At 53.8% G+C, this 12227-nt stretch overlaps 1 long non-coding RNA gene across 1 annotated transcript; it reads right to left on the bottom strand.

The window, feature by feature from the left end:
- Nucleotides 1-1492: 1492 nt before the first annotated feature.
- LOC132390420 (uncharacterized) lies at nucleotides 1493-7720 on the bottom strand. The gene is made up of 3 exons (XR_009510905.1): nucleotides 7411-7720; nucleotides 3579-3754; nucleotides 1493-2257 (listed from the first exon to the last, which is right to left on the bottom strand). It is a non-coding gene; the product is annotated as an uncharacterized LOC132390420 (long non-coding RNA).
- Nucleotides 7721-12227: the final 4507 nt, after the last annotated feature.

Raw genomic sequence — 12227 nt, 5'->3', positions numbered from 1 at the left:
AAACAAGAAATTAACTTTTATTGAATATAATGTGCTTCACTGCTGACGCTTTGAAATAGTTCAACCCAGCTGAAAATGCTTTGTTGATGATTTTCGTTTGTACTCAGTGTCTGAGGCTCCTCGCTTAAATGTCCGACAATAATCAGCCAGCAATGACGGATTCCAGTTCCCCTGAAACCGTTTCTCCACGACCGCAATGTCCTGGTGAAACCTTTCACTGTGCTCGTCACTGACAGCGTCAAGATTTGCAGGGCAGAAGTCTAAATGGGAATGGAGAAAATGAATCTTTAGTGACGCGTTGCACTTGGTGGTTTTGTGTGCTTGAAGCACGTCGTCAACAAGCCACGCGTAGTTTGGTGCTCTGTCGTTGCCAAGAAAACTTTCAACAACGTCCTTGAGTGCCTTCCGTGTGATTTTCTCCGGTCCCACTAGAAGCTCTTCGAATTGCCTGTCGTTGGTGACCTGTTCGATTTGTGGACCAACTAAAATGCTTTCCTTAATCTTGGCATCGGGCATTCTGACTTGAATTATGAATTGAAATAGCAAATAGGAAGGATGTGGAAGCATTGGAAAAGGTGCAGAGGAGATTTACCAGGATGCTGCCTAGTTTAGAGAGTATGGATTATGATCAGAGATTAAGGGAGCTAGGGCTTTACTCTCTGGAGAGGAGGAGGATGAGAGGAGACATGATAGAGGTATACAAGATATTAAGAGGAATAGATAGAGTGGACAGCCAGCGCCTCTTCCCCAGGGCACCAGTGCTCAGTACAAGAGGACGTGGCTTTAAGGTAAGGGGTGGGAAGTTCAAGGGGGATATTAGAGGAAGGTTTTTCACTCAGAGAGTGGTTGGTGCGTGGAATGCACTGCCTGAGTCAGTGGTGGAGGCAGATACACTAGTGAAGTTTAAGAGACTACTAGACAGGTATATGGAGGAATTTAAGGTGGAGGGTTAGATGGGAGGCAGGGTTTAAAGGTTGGCACTACATTGTGGGCCGAAGGGCCTGTACTGTGCTGTACTGTTCTACGTTCGAATATAGGCGATTAAAAAAAAAGAAGCATGATGATCTACTTTAAAGGTGATTTTCATGATCAGCAGTCCAAAGTTGATAAGGTACCCCCGAAAGTATTCAGGAAGCAAAGTCTTTGTTCTGTAGTGTAATACCGAGAACATGGTTTGTGGAGTCCTTGAAAGTGAGTCGGTAAGTTGTGGAATCTGCTCTTGTGAAAGGGCGGCTCCTTTCCTTATCAAAGTCCAAAGTACATTTATTATCAAATGTATTAACTTCACAAAACAAGGAAACAGAAAGAGCCCTATTTTTTTAAAAAGAAGACCAACACCCAATGCAGAGAGAGAGAGAGAAAGAAAAAAAAACAAATCAGGCAAGCAACAAAGCGAGCATCAGCGTGCAGAACGGAACTGAGTCCGTAGGCCCAAAGCCTTCGCACAGGCCTGCAGCCTCACTCTCAGTTCATCGCAGAGTGGTGCGAATTGCCGCCGAACTCGCGGGAACTACGCCCGGTCACGCCGGAGCGGGGCCCAGCCTCATCGCCGAGGAGCGCAGAGTAAACGTCCTCACCTCCGCTCCCGAGGCCCTGCCTTTTCAGTCCCTCTGAATGCAAATCCCGGCCTAATGCCAACGCCCCTTGAGGGAACCGAGGCGTTCCTGGTGCTCGAGTTCCCACACGTTCAGTTCTTAGGACAAATGCTTCAATTCCCCGTTTAACCAGGGCCTCCAAAAGGAAGTACCTTCTCTGCATTTGGAGATGGCTGAAGCCTTGTTTTGCATTTAATATTTCAGTAGTATTTGAGTAATATTGCGCATATATTGTTCAATTAAGCATTCTTGTTTGTTTAACTTTCAAACAGGTCATATGTAAAAATATATTAATTGCGTTATGTCATGAGGGAACCACATGATAGGCGTGCGGCTTTCTCAGAAGTAAAAAAACAATGAAGACTGGATTCTCTTGGCTCTCACAACTCCCGACGGGGTCACCAAGAGAACTTGGCTACAAATCACCAAGCTGTCGTCAGGAGCCTCCGGAAGATCCTCCGTGTCTTCTGGCCGAGGAAGATCTCCCGCCACGCCCGGCTCCTTCAGCGTCACCGAGAGGACACGGCCACCATCATCGCGAGGAAACGCTAGAGATGGATTGGGCGCGTATGTGATGAGAAGAGAGGTCAGCTCTTCGTTGGACCCCCCGAAGGGTGGAGGAAATGTGGGAGGCCAAAGACAGCTTGGCACCTGAACCACACCTGGGGCATAGTAGAGAAGATGGCCAAGGGCAGGCAGAGATGGCGGGCCTGTATTGTTGCCCTAAGCGCCAGCGTTGTAACTAATTAACAACTCACGTCTCTCTCTTGCTTTCTTTTTCGTTAATCTCTCCTCCTTCTCCTTCTCCCACGGTCCACTCTCCTCTCCTGTCAGATTCCTTCCTCTCCAGCCCTTTACCTCCCCCTGGTGTCCCTCCTCCTTCCCTTTCTCCCATGGTCCACTCTCCTCACCTATCAGATTCCTTCCTCTCCAGCCCCTTACCTTTCCCACCCATCACCTCCCCCTGGTGTCCCTCCTCCTTCCCTTTCTCCCACGGTCCACTCTCCTCTCCTATCAAATTCCTTCCTCTCCAGCCCTTTACCTCTCCCACCCATCACCTCCCCCTGGTGTCCCTCCTCCTTCCCTTTCTCCCACTGTCCACTCTCCTCTCCTGTCAGATTTCTTCCTCTCCAGCCCTTTACCTCTCCCACCCATCACCTCCCCCTGGTGTCCCTCCTCCTTCCCTTTCTCCCACGGTCCACTCTCCTCTCCGATCAGATTCCTTCCCCTCCATTCCTTTACCTCTCCCACCCATCACCTCCCCCTGGTGTCCCTCCTCCTTCCCTTTCTCCCATGGTCCACTCTCCTCTCCTATCAGATTCCTTCCTCTCCAGCCCCTTACCTTTCCCACCCATCACCTCCCCCTGGTGTCCCTCCTCCTTCCCTTTCTCCCACTGTCCACTCTCCTCTCCTGTCAGATTTCTTCCTCTCCAGCCCTTTACCTCTCCCACCCATCACCTCCCCCTGGTGTCCCTCCTCCTTCCCTTTCTCCCACGGTCCACTCTCCTCTCCTATCAAATTCCTTCCTCTCCAGCCCTTTACCTCTCCCACCCATCACCTCCCCCTGGTGTCCCTCCTCCTTCCCTTTCTCCCACGGTCCACTCTCCTCTCCGATCAGATTCCTTCCTCTCCAGCCCTTTACCTTTCCCACCCATCACCTCCCCCTGGTATCCCTCCTCCTCCCCTTTCTCCCACGGTCCACTCTCCTTTCCTGTCAGATTCCTTCCTCTCCAGCCCTTTACCTCTCCCACCCATCACCTCCCCCTGGTGTCCCTCCTCCTTCCCTTTCTCCCACGGTCCACTCTCCTCTCCTGTCAGATTCCTTCCTCTCCAGCCCCGTACCTTTCCCACCCATCACCTCCCCCTGGTGTCCCTCCTCCTTCCCTTTCTCCCATGGTCCACTCCGATCAGATTCCTTCCTTTCCAGCCCTTTACCTCTCCCACCCATCACCTCCACCTCCTTCCCTCTCAGAGGAGACTCACCAGGATGCTGCCTGGATTAGAGAGGGTGCAGAGGAGATTCAATAGGATGCTGCCCGGATGAGAGAGGGTGCAGAGATTCACCAGGATGCTGCCTGGATTAGAGAGGGTGCAGAGGAGATTCACCAGGATGCTACCTGGATTAGAGAGGGTGCAGAGGAGATTCACCAGGATGCTACCTGGATTAGAGAGGGTGCAGAGGAGATTCACCAGGATGCTGCCTGGATTAGAGAGAGTGCAGAGGAGATTCACCAGGATGCTGCCTAGATTATAGAGGGTGCAGAGGAGATTGACCAGGATGCTGCCTGGATTAGGGAGGGTGCAGAGGAGATTGACCAGGATGCTGCCTGGATTAGAGAGGGTGCAGAGGAGATTCACCAGGATGCTGCCTGGATTAGAGAGGGTGCAGAGGAGATTCACCAGGATGCTGCCTGGATTGGAGAGCTTGTCTTGTGAGGATAGTCTGTGCGAACTGGGGCTTTTCTCTTCGGATTCGAGACGATTCGATAGGGGTGTGGAAGATAATGAGACTTTTTGCTGGGGACAAATGGTTAATACCAGGGGGCATAATTTTAAGGTGATTGGAGGAACATATAGGGGGAGTGTCATAGGTAAGGTTTTTACACAGAGAGTGGCGCGTGCATGGAACACACTGCCAGGGGTGGTGGTAGAGGCAGATAATGTCACAGAGTCAAAGAGAGAAATGCAACACAGAGACCCACCTAGTTCATGCCAAACCACTGAAACTGTCTACTGCCACTGGCCTGCACCCAGACCACGGCCCTCCAAAGAGTTTTGAATGACTCTGTGACTCTTCCAGATATTTACCAACCTCCGCGTAAAAGATTGTCTCTAAAGTCCCTTTTATAACTTTTCCCCTCTCACCCTAAGCTTAATAGCCCCAAGTTTTTGTCATGGTCCGGTCTGGGGAGTCCGCATTCCGGTTCACGGTCTGGTCCGTGGGCTCAGGACTCCGGGTCTTCCGGCTGACCCCTGTTTCTGGAGGCACCTGATTTTCCTCTTGGGTGATAGAAGTGGCCCTGGGGGGGGGGGGCGAGTATGGGGGCTGGTTTGTCTCGTCAGTATCCCCTTGGAGCAACGCGCCGGTGGAAGGCTAGTGCAGCCATTCCTGATCTCTAGGCCTGGTTGGAGGACCACCGCTTCATGGAGTCTGTTGTCTCTCGTTGGAGCGGTCATCGGGGTGTGGATTCGAGGGTTCCTGGGTCCAGCTGAGGGGCTGTCTGCTGCTCCGAGACTAGACAGGGTTAAGGGGGTTCCCGGGTCCAGCTGAGGGGCCGACTGCCGCTCCGAGCTAGACAGGGTTATGGGGGTTTCTGGGGCCAGCTGAGGGGCCGACTGCCGCTCCGAGACTAGACAGGGTTATGGGGGTTCCCGGGGCCAGCTGAGGGGCCGACTGCCGCTCCGAGCTAGACAGGGTTAAGGGGGTTCCCGGGGCCAGCTGAGGGGCCGACTGCCGCTCCGAGCTAGACAGGGTTAAGGGGGTTTCCGGGGCCAGCTGAGGGGCCGTCTGCTGCTCCGAGACTAGACAGGGTTAAGGGGGTTCCCGGGTCCAGCTGAGGGGCCGACTGCCGCTCCGAGACTAGACAGGGTTAAGGGGGTTTCCGGGGCCAGCTGAGGGGCCGACTGCCGCTCCGAGACTAGACAGGGTTATGGGGGTTCCCGGGGCCAGCTGAGGGGCCGACTGCCGCTCCGAGACTAGACAGGGTTATGGGGGTTTCCGGGGCCAGCTGAGGGGCCGACTGCCGCTCCGAGCTAGACAGGGTTATGGGGGTTCCCGGGGCCAGCCAAGATCGCTGGCCACCCCGAGACTCGGAGCCACCCCCGGACTGAGCTCCCTTCCTGTCCTTGCCTCCGTGGGGTAAGCCAGGCTGTCTTTGCCATGACCCTGAGGCAGGACTGTTCTCTTCCCTTCCCCATCTGAATCCCTGACAGTTTCTTGGGCAGTCATCCCGGCCCGGCGTCCTGAGGAGGGTCCTGGCCCTGTGCTCTAAGGAGGAGAAACTTGTCCTGCCCAGGAAAGCCTCAAAGAACCCAAGCTCCATCCAGTCCCGTAGCCCCGTCATGTCCTCACCTAGATCTGGGCTCCGACCCGAGTCAAGAGCCGGGTTCTGGGTCCTTGCCCGGTGACTGGCTCGGAATCCTGGTTTCCAGTTCCATGTCCTGGTCCCGCTTTCCTAGACAAAGTCCTAGCACAAGCCTGTGTTCCTGTCCCAGCTCCTAGTCTGTGTCCAGTCCCGTCCCTAACTCTAGTCCAGTCCAGTTCCCACTACTTCAGTGTCTGTGTCTTGCCTTTGGGTCCGCCTTCAGTGCCCCTTATTACCCCTCAACCACCAGGAAGGAGGTACAGGAGCCTCAGGACACACACCACCAGGTTCAGGAACAGTTATTACCCCACAACCATCAGGAAGGAGGGACAGGAGCCTCAGGACACACACCACCAGGTTCAGGAAGTTATTACCCCTCAACCATCAGGAAGGAGGTACAGGAGCCTCAGGACCCACACCACCATGTTCAGGAACAGTTATTACCCCTCAACCATCAGGAAGGAGGTACAGAAGCCTCTGGACCTACACCACCAGGTTCAGGGACAGTTATTACCCCTCAACCATCAGGAAGGAGGTACAGGAGCCTCAGGTCCCACACCACCAGGTTCAGGGACAGTTATTACCCTTCAACCATCAGGAAGGAGGTACTGGAGCCTCAGGTCCCACACCACCAGGTTCAGGAACAGTTATTACCCCTCAACCATCAGGAAGGAGGGACAGGAGCCTCAGGACACACACCACCAGGTTCAGGAACAGTTATTGCCCCTCAACCATCAGGAAGGAGGTACAGGAGCCTCAAGACCCACACCACCAGGTTCAGGGACAGTTATTACCCCTCAGCCATCAGGAAGGAGGTACAGGAGCCTCAGGTCCCACAATACCAGGTTCAGGAACAGTTATTACCCCTCAACCATCAGGAAGGAGGTACAGGAGCCTTGGGACCCACACCACCAGTTGCATGAACACTTATCACCCCTCAACCATCAGGCTCTTGGGGGATAGCGTCGCTCATTCTGTTTCTCATTGATGTTCCGACAATCGATGATCTCACTTCAAGGACTCTTTATCTCATGTTCTCGGTATTTACTGGTAGTTATTAATATTTGCATTTGCACAGTGTGATCCTGTATAGCAGTCGGTGAGCTGCACCACGAGGGAAGGAGAAGCAGGGTTGTATGTGGTGACGTGATCTGATAATGCATTTTACTTTGAACTTTGAGCTAACTATCTCAATACCGTGGCACGCAAAGCCTTACTGGCCTCTGCAAGTTCCCCCGAACACTCCAAATTCCTTGTTTTTTAAATATATATATATATATATATAAATCTATTCATCCCCGTGGCTCTCTTTCCCTATCCCTGGAGAGCGAGAGACGTGAGATTATAACAGAGGTGGGTGTCGGGACCCTGGGCTGACTTTCACTCTGCAGGAGCTGGGACTTTGGGTTTAAAAAGAGGTAGCCTCCTTACCCGCCGGCATGAACATCCAATTCACAGACCTCCGTTGATACCCCTGCCCCCCCTTACCCCCATCCCTATCTATTATTTCAGTCTGTTTCTCTTTCTCTCCCCCCCCACTATAATCTCCCCCCAGCCCTACCTATCTTTCTCTTTTTTTTCCCATAATTCTCCACCTTCCCCCCCCCCCCAGCCCATTTCCCTCCAGCCTATCACTTCCCAGCTCTCTGCTCCATCCTCCCCCCCCCTCTCGACCATCCCTTGTTACTTCACCCCTGATGAAGTTTTTCGGCCCGAACCGTCGTCACTACCTCCTCCCGTAGGTGCTGTCTGGCCTGCTGAGTTCTGCCGGCATTTCGTGTTTTTAATCGTTCCCGGGACTTTTTCTGACGAATTTCACTTTTCAGGAATCAGGACTTGGAGCGAGAGGGGCGAGACTTAAGCAGCCGAACATGTGTTGAAAACAGAACTTAAAAGGCAAACAGGAGGAAATCTGCAGATGTTGGAAATTCAAACAACAACACACACAAAATGCTGGTGGAACACAGCAGGCCAGACAGCATCTATAGGGAGAAGCAGTGTCAACGTTTCGGGCCGAGACCCTTCGTCAGGACTAACTGAAAGGAAAGATAGTAAGAGATTTGAAAGTGGGAGGGGGGGGGTGGAGGAGGAAATGATAGGAGAAGACTGGAGGGGGTGGGATGAAGCTGAGAGCCGGAAAGGTGATTGGCGAAAGTGATACCGAGCTGGAGAAGGGGAAGGATCATGGGATGGGAGGCCTCGGGAGAAAGAAAGGGGGAGGGGAGCACCAGAGGGAGACCGGGAGAACAGGCAAACAACTAAATATGTCAGGGATGGGGTAAGAAGGGGAGGAGGGGCATTAACGGAAGTTAGAGAAGTCAATGTTCATGCCAACAGGTTGGAGTCTACCCAGCCAGTATATAAGGTGTTGTACCTCCAACCTGATTGCGGCTTCATCTTGACAGTAGAGGAGGCCGTGGATAGACAGATCAGAATGGGAATGGGACGTGGAATTAAAATGTGTGGCCACTGGGAGATCCTGCTTTCTCTGGCGGACCAAGCCTAGGTGTTCAGCGAAACGGTCTCCTAGTCTGCGTCGGGTCTCACCAATATATAAAAGGCCACACCGGGAGCACTGGACACAGTATACCACACCAGCCGACTCACAGTGAAGTGTCGCCTCACCTGGAAGGACTGTCTGGGGACCTGAATGGCGGCTGCAGAGAACAGAATTGTTGTCTACAGGAAGGTTTAATGATCCCGAACGCAGAATGAAGTGATTGTCCGCGGGCCGTTAACGTGTTCCGTTACAACAGCCCCGACGCAGCAGAATGAATGAATGAAGTTCCGGAAAATGTGGGGCTTGTGTCGTCCCTGCCGCCGCTTCTCGGCTTCGTCCGCACCGCCCTGTGACCGCGCACGTCCCTGTGTTACCCGGTATACGCCCTCAGCTCTTGCCCTTGCAGGAACAGGCCCGTAACCCCATGGGTGTGTGTGTGGGGGGGGGGGGCGGTTAGCACAGGGCTTCACAGCTCTGGCGGCTGGGGGGGGGGGGTCGGGGTATTGCCGTGCCGGGGGGGGGGGGGCGGCTGGAAGCATGGCGGCGCTTGCGGGCTACCCCCGGCGCGCACTGGGACAGTTCCGGCCATGGACGCGAACGGCGCAACTGAATATTCCGCCGGGGGGTGGCGGGAAGAAGCGGGATCTCCCAGTGGCCAGCCTCTTTATTTCCACTTCCCATTCCCATATGTCCATCCATGGCCTCCTCCACTGCCGGGACGAGCCCACACTCCGGTCGGAGGAACAACACCTTATATTCCTTCTGGGGAGCCCCCAACCTGACGGCATGAACATCGATTTCTCAAACTTCCGGTAATGCCCCCACAACCCCACTCCCTTCACCATTCCCCCTTTCCCTCTCTCACCTCATCTCCTTGCCCGCCCATCGCCTCCCTCTGGTGCTCCCCCCCCCCTTCACCTTTTTCTTTCTTCCATGGCCTTGTCTCGTTCAACAATCAACTTCCCGGCTCTTACTTCACTCCCCTCCCTCCCAGATCCGCCTGTCACCTTGTGTTCCCCCTCCCGCCCTCATCCTCTACCTCTGACTCCTCAGCTTTCCTTCCCCCCAGTCCTGCCGAAGGGTCTCGGCCCGAAACGTCGACTCGTTTCCACAGATGCAGCCCGGCCTGCTGAGTTCTTCCAGCGTTTTGTCTGTGCTGCAGATTCTCTCCTGTTTGAGATGGGATTCCACCACCTGCAGTCGCTGGAGTCTCCAACCATCCTGCCCCCCCGCAGACGTACACGACGCTGACACCAGGCTTGGAACTGAGCCCCTGAACAGGCCCTTCGGCCCACAATGCTGTACTCAACTAGCTGCAAAGCAATTCAGAAACACCCGGACACATATTGCAACATATAAGATTATTAAGGGATTGGACAAGATGGAGGCAGGAAATATGTTCCAGATGCTGGGAGAGTCCAGTACCAGAGGGCATGGTTTGAGAATAAGGGGTAGGTCATTTAGGACAGAGTTAAGGAAAAACTTCCTCTCCCAGAGAGTTGTGGGGGTCTGGAATGCTCTGCCTCAGAAGGCAGTGGAGGCCAATTCTCTGGATGCTTTCAAGAAGGAGCTAGATAGGTATCTTATGGATAGGGGAATCAAGGGATATGAGGAGAAGGCAGGAACTGGGTATTGATAGTAGATGATCAGCCATGATCTCAGAATGGTGGTGCAGGCTCAAAGGGCCGAATGGTCTACTTCTGCACCTATTGTCTATTAATCCCTCCTGCCTGTCTGAGTCTGAGGTCTCCATCGGTCAGGGTCGGCCGTGGACATTGCGTCCCAGCTGTCTGGATACACAAGCCCGGTCAGTACGATACGGAGAGTGAGCTGTTGCCCGTGTAGCGGGCTCCCCCTCTCCACGCAGCTGATGAACCCAAAGGAACGGCAGAGACCGATACAGTCTGGCACCAGGAGTTGCCGGTCAGCGTCGAACTCAACGTAGGACTGCCTTAGGGACTCCAGCTCCAGATTTTCCCCTCAGGGGTTCACTCCCGAAGCCTCCCCTGTGAGTGGGTACAGCCGCAAGTCAGCGGGAGGTTTGAGATCAGAGTTTTCCTTCTCCTAGATGAACTGCCGACCGCGACTGACGAGCCCCATCTGCCTGGAGCGACTGGTTTTAAGGCGCCAGTGACCCACCCTTGCCCCTTCTTCTGTCAGTAGAAACGGCTCCGCCAGGCTTTGTAGCTAAAGCACAGGCCGGGAGCTGGACTTGGTTGTCAGGGGCTGTTTGAGACACACGTCATTGGGAACATTTAATAGGTGGTGGGAGCTTCTCCCCATGACCATACTCAGCTTCAACAAATTTGAGGAACCCTCCGACCTACACAATGTCCACATCCCTCCATCTCCCTCACATCCAAGGGACTATCCAAACATCTCTTAATAGCCTCTAATGTGTTTGCCTCTACCACCATACCAGGCATCCACCACTCACTGAATGAAGAACTTACCCCTCACATTCCCCCTGAACCTACCCCTCTCACCTCCAATGCAGGCCCTATGGTATCGAACATGGTAACATTCATCATCAGCTTCCCACCATCCTGCACACGCTCTCTTCTCACTACTATCATCAGGAAGGAGGTACAGGAGCCTCAGGACCCACACCACCAGGTTCAGGAACAGTTATTACCCCTCAACCATCAGGGACAGGAGCCTCAGGACCCACATAACCAGGTTCAGGTACAGTTATTACCCCTCAAACATCAGGAAGGAGGTACAGGAGCCTCAGGTCCACACCACCAGGTTCAGGGACAGTTATTACCCCTCAACCATCAGGAAGGAGGAGCAGGAGCCTCAGGTCCCACACCACCAGGTTCAGGAACAGTTATTACCCCTCAACCATCAGGAAGGAGGTACAGGAGCCTTAGGTCCCACACCACCAGGTTCAGGACAGTTATTACCTCCTCAACCATCAGGAAGGAGGTACAGGAGCCTCAGGTCCCACACCACAAGGTTCAGGGAGAGTTATTACCACCTCAACCATCAGGAAGGAGGTACAGGAGCCTCAGGTCCCACACCACCAGGTTCAGGAACAGTTATTACCCCTCAACCATCAGGAAGGAGGTACAGGAGCCTCAGGTCCCACACCACCAGGTTCAGGAACAGTTATTACCACCTCAACCATCAGGAAGGAGGTACAGGAGCCTCTGTCGCACACCACCTGGTTCAGGGACAGTTGTTACCCCTCAACCATCAGGAAGGAGGTACAGGAGCCTCAGGTCCCACACCACCAGGTTCAGGAACAGTTATTACCCCTCAACCATCAGGAAGGAGGTACCGGAGCCTCAGGTCCCACATCACCAGGTTCAGGAACAGTTATTACCACCTCAACCATCAGGAAGGAGGTACAGGAGCCTCAGGTCCCACACCACCTGGTTCAGGGACAGTTATTACCCCTCAACCATCAGGAAGGAGATACAGGAGCCTCAGGGCCCACACCACCTTGTTCAGGAACAGTTATTACCCCTCAACCATCAGGAAGGAGGTGCAGGAGCCTCAGGTCCCATACCACCGGGTTCAGGAACAGTTATTACCACTAAACCATCAGGAAGGAGGTACAGGAGCCTCAGGACCCATACACCAGGTACAGGAACAGTTATTACCACCTCAACCATCAGGAAGGAGGTACAGGAGCCTCAGGTCCCACACCACCAGGTTGAGGGACAGTTATTACCACCTCAACCATCAGGGAGGAGGTACAGGAGCCTCAGGTCCCACACCACCAGGTTCAGGAACAGTTATTACCCCTCAACCATCAGGAAGGAGGTACAGGAGCCTCAGGATCCACAACACCAGGTTCAGGAACAGTTATTACCCCTCAACCATCAGGGACAGGAGCCTCAGGACCCACATAACCAGGTTCAGGTACAGTTATTACCCCTCAAACATCAGGAAGGAGGTACAGGAGCCTCAGGTCCACACCACCAGGTTCAGGGACAGTTATTACCCCTCAACCATCAGGAAGGAGGAGCAGGAGCCTCAGGTCCCACACCACCAGGTTCAGGAACAGTTATTACCCCTCAACCATCAGGAAGGAGGTAC

Source organism: Hypanus sabinus, unplaced genomic scaffold, assembly GCF_030144855.1.
Source record: "Hypanus sabinus isolate sHypSab1 unplaced genomic scaffold, sHypSab1.hap1 scaffold_888, whole genome shotgun sequence".
NCBI lineage: Eukaryota > Metazoa > Chordata > Chondrichthyes > Myliobatiformes > Dasyatidae > Hypanus > Hypanus sabinus.
Note: the sequence above shows the minus strand (reverse complement) of the source record. Positions and strands in the feature narration are given on the sequence as shown.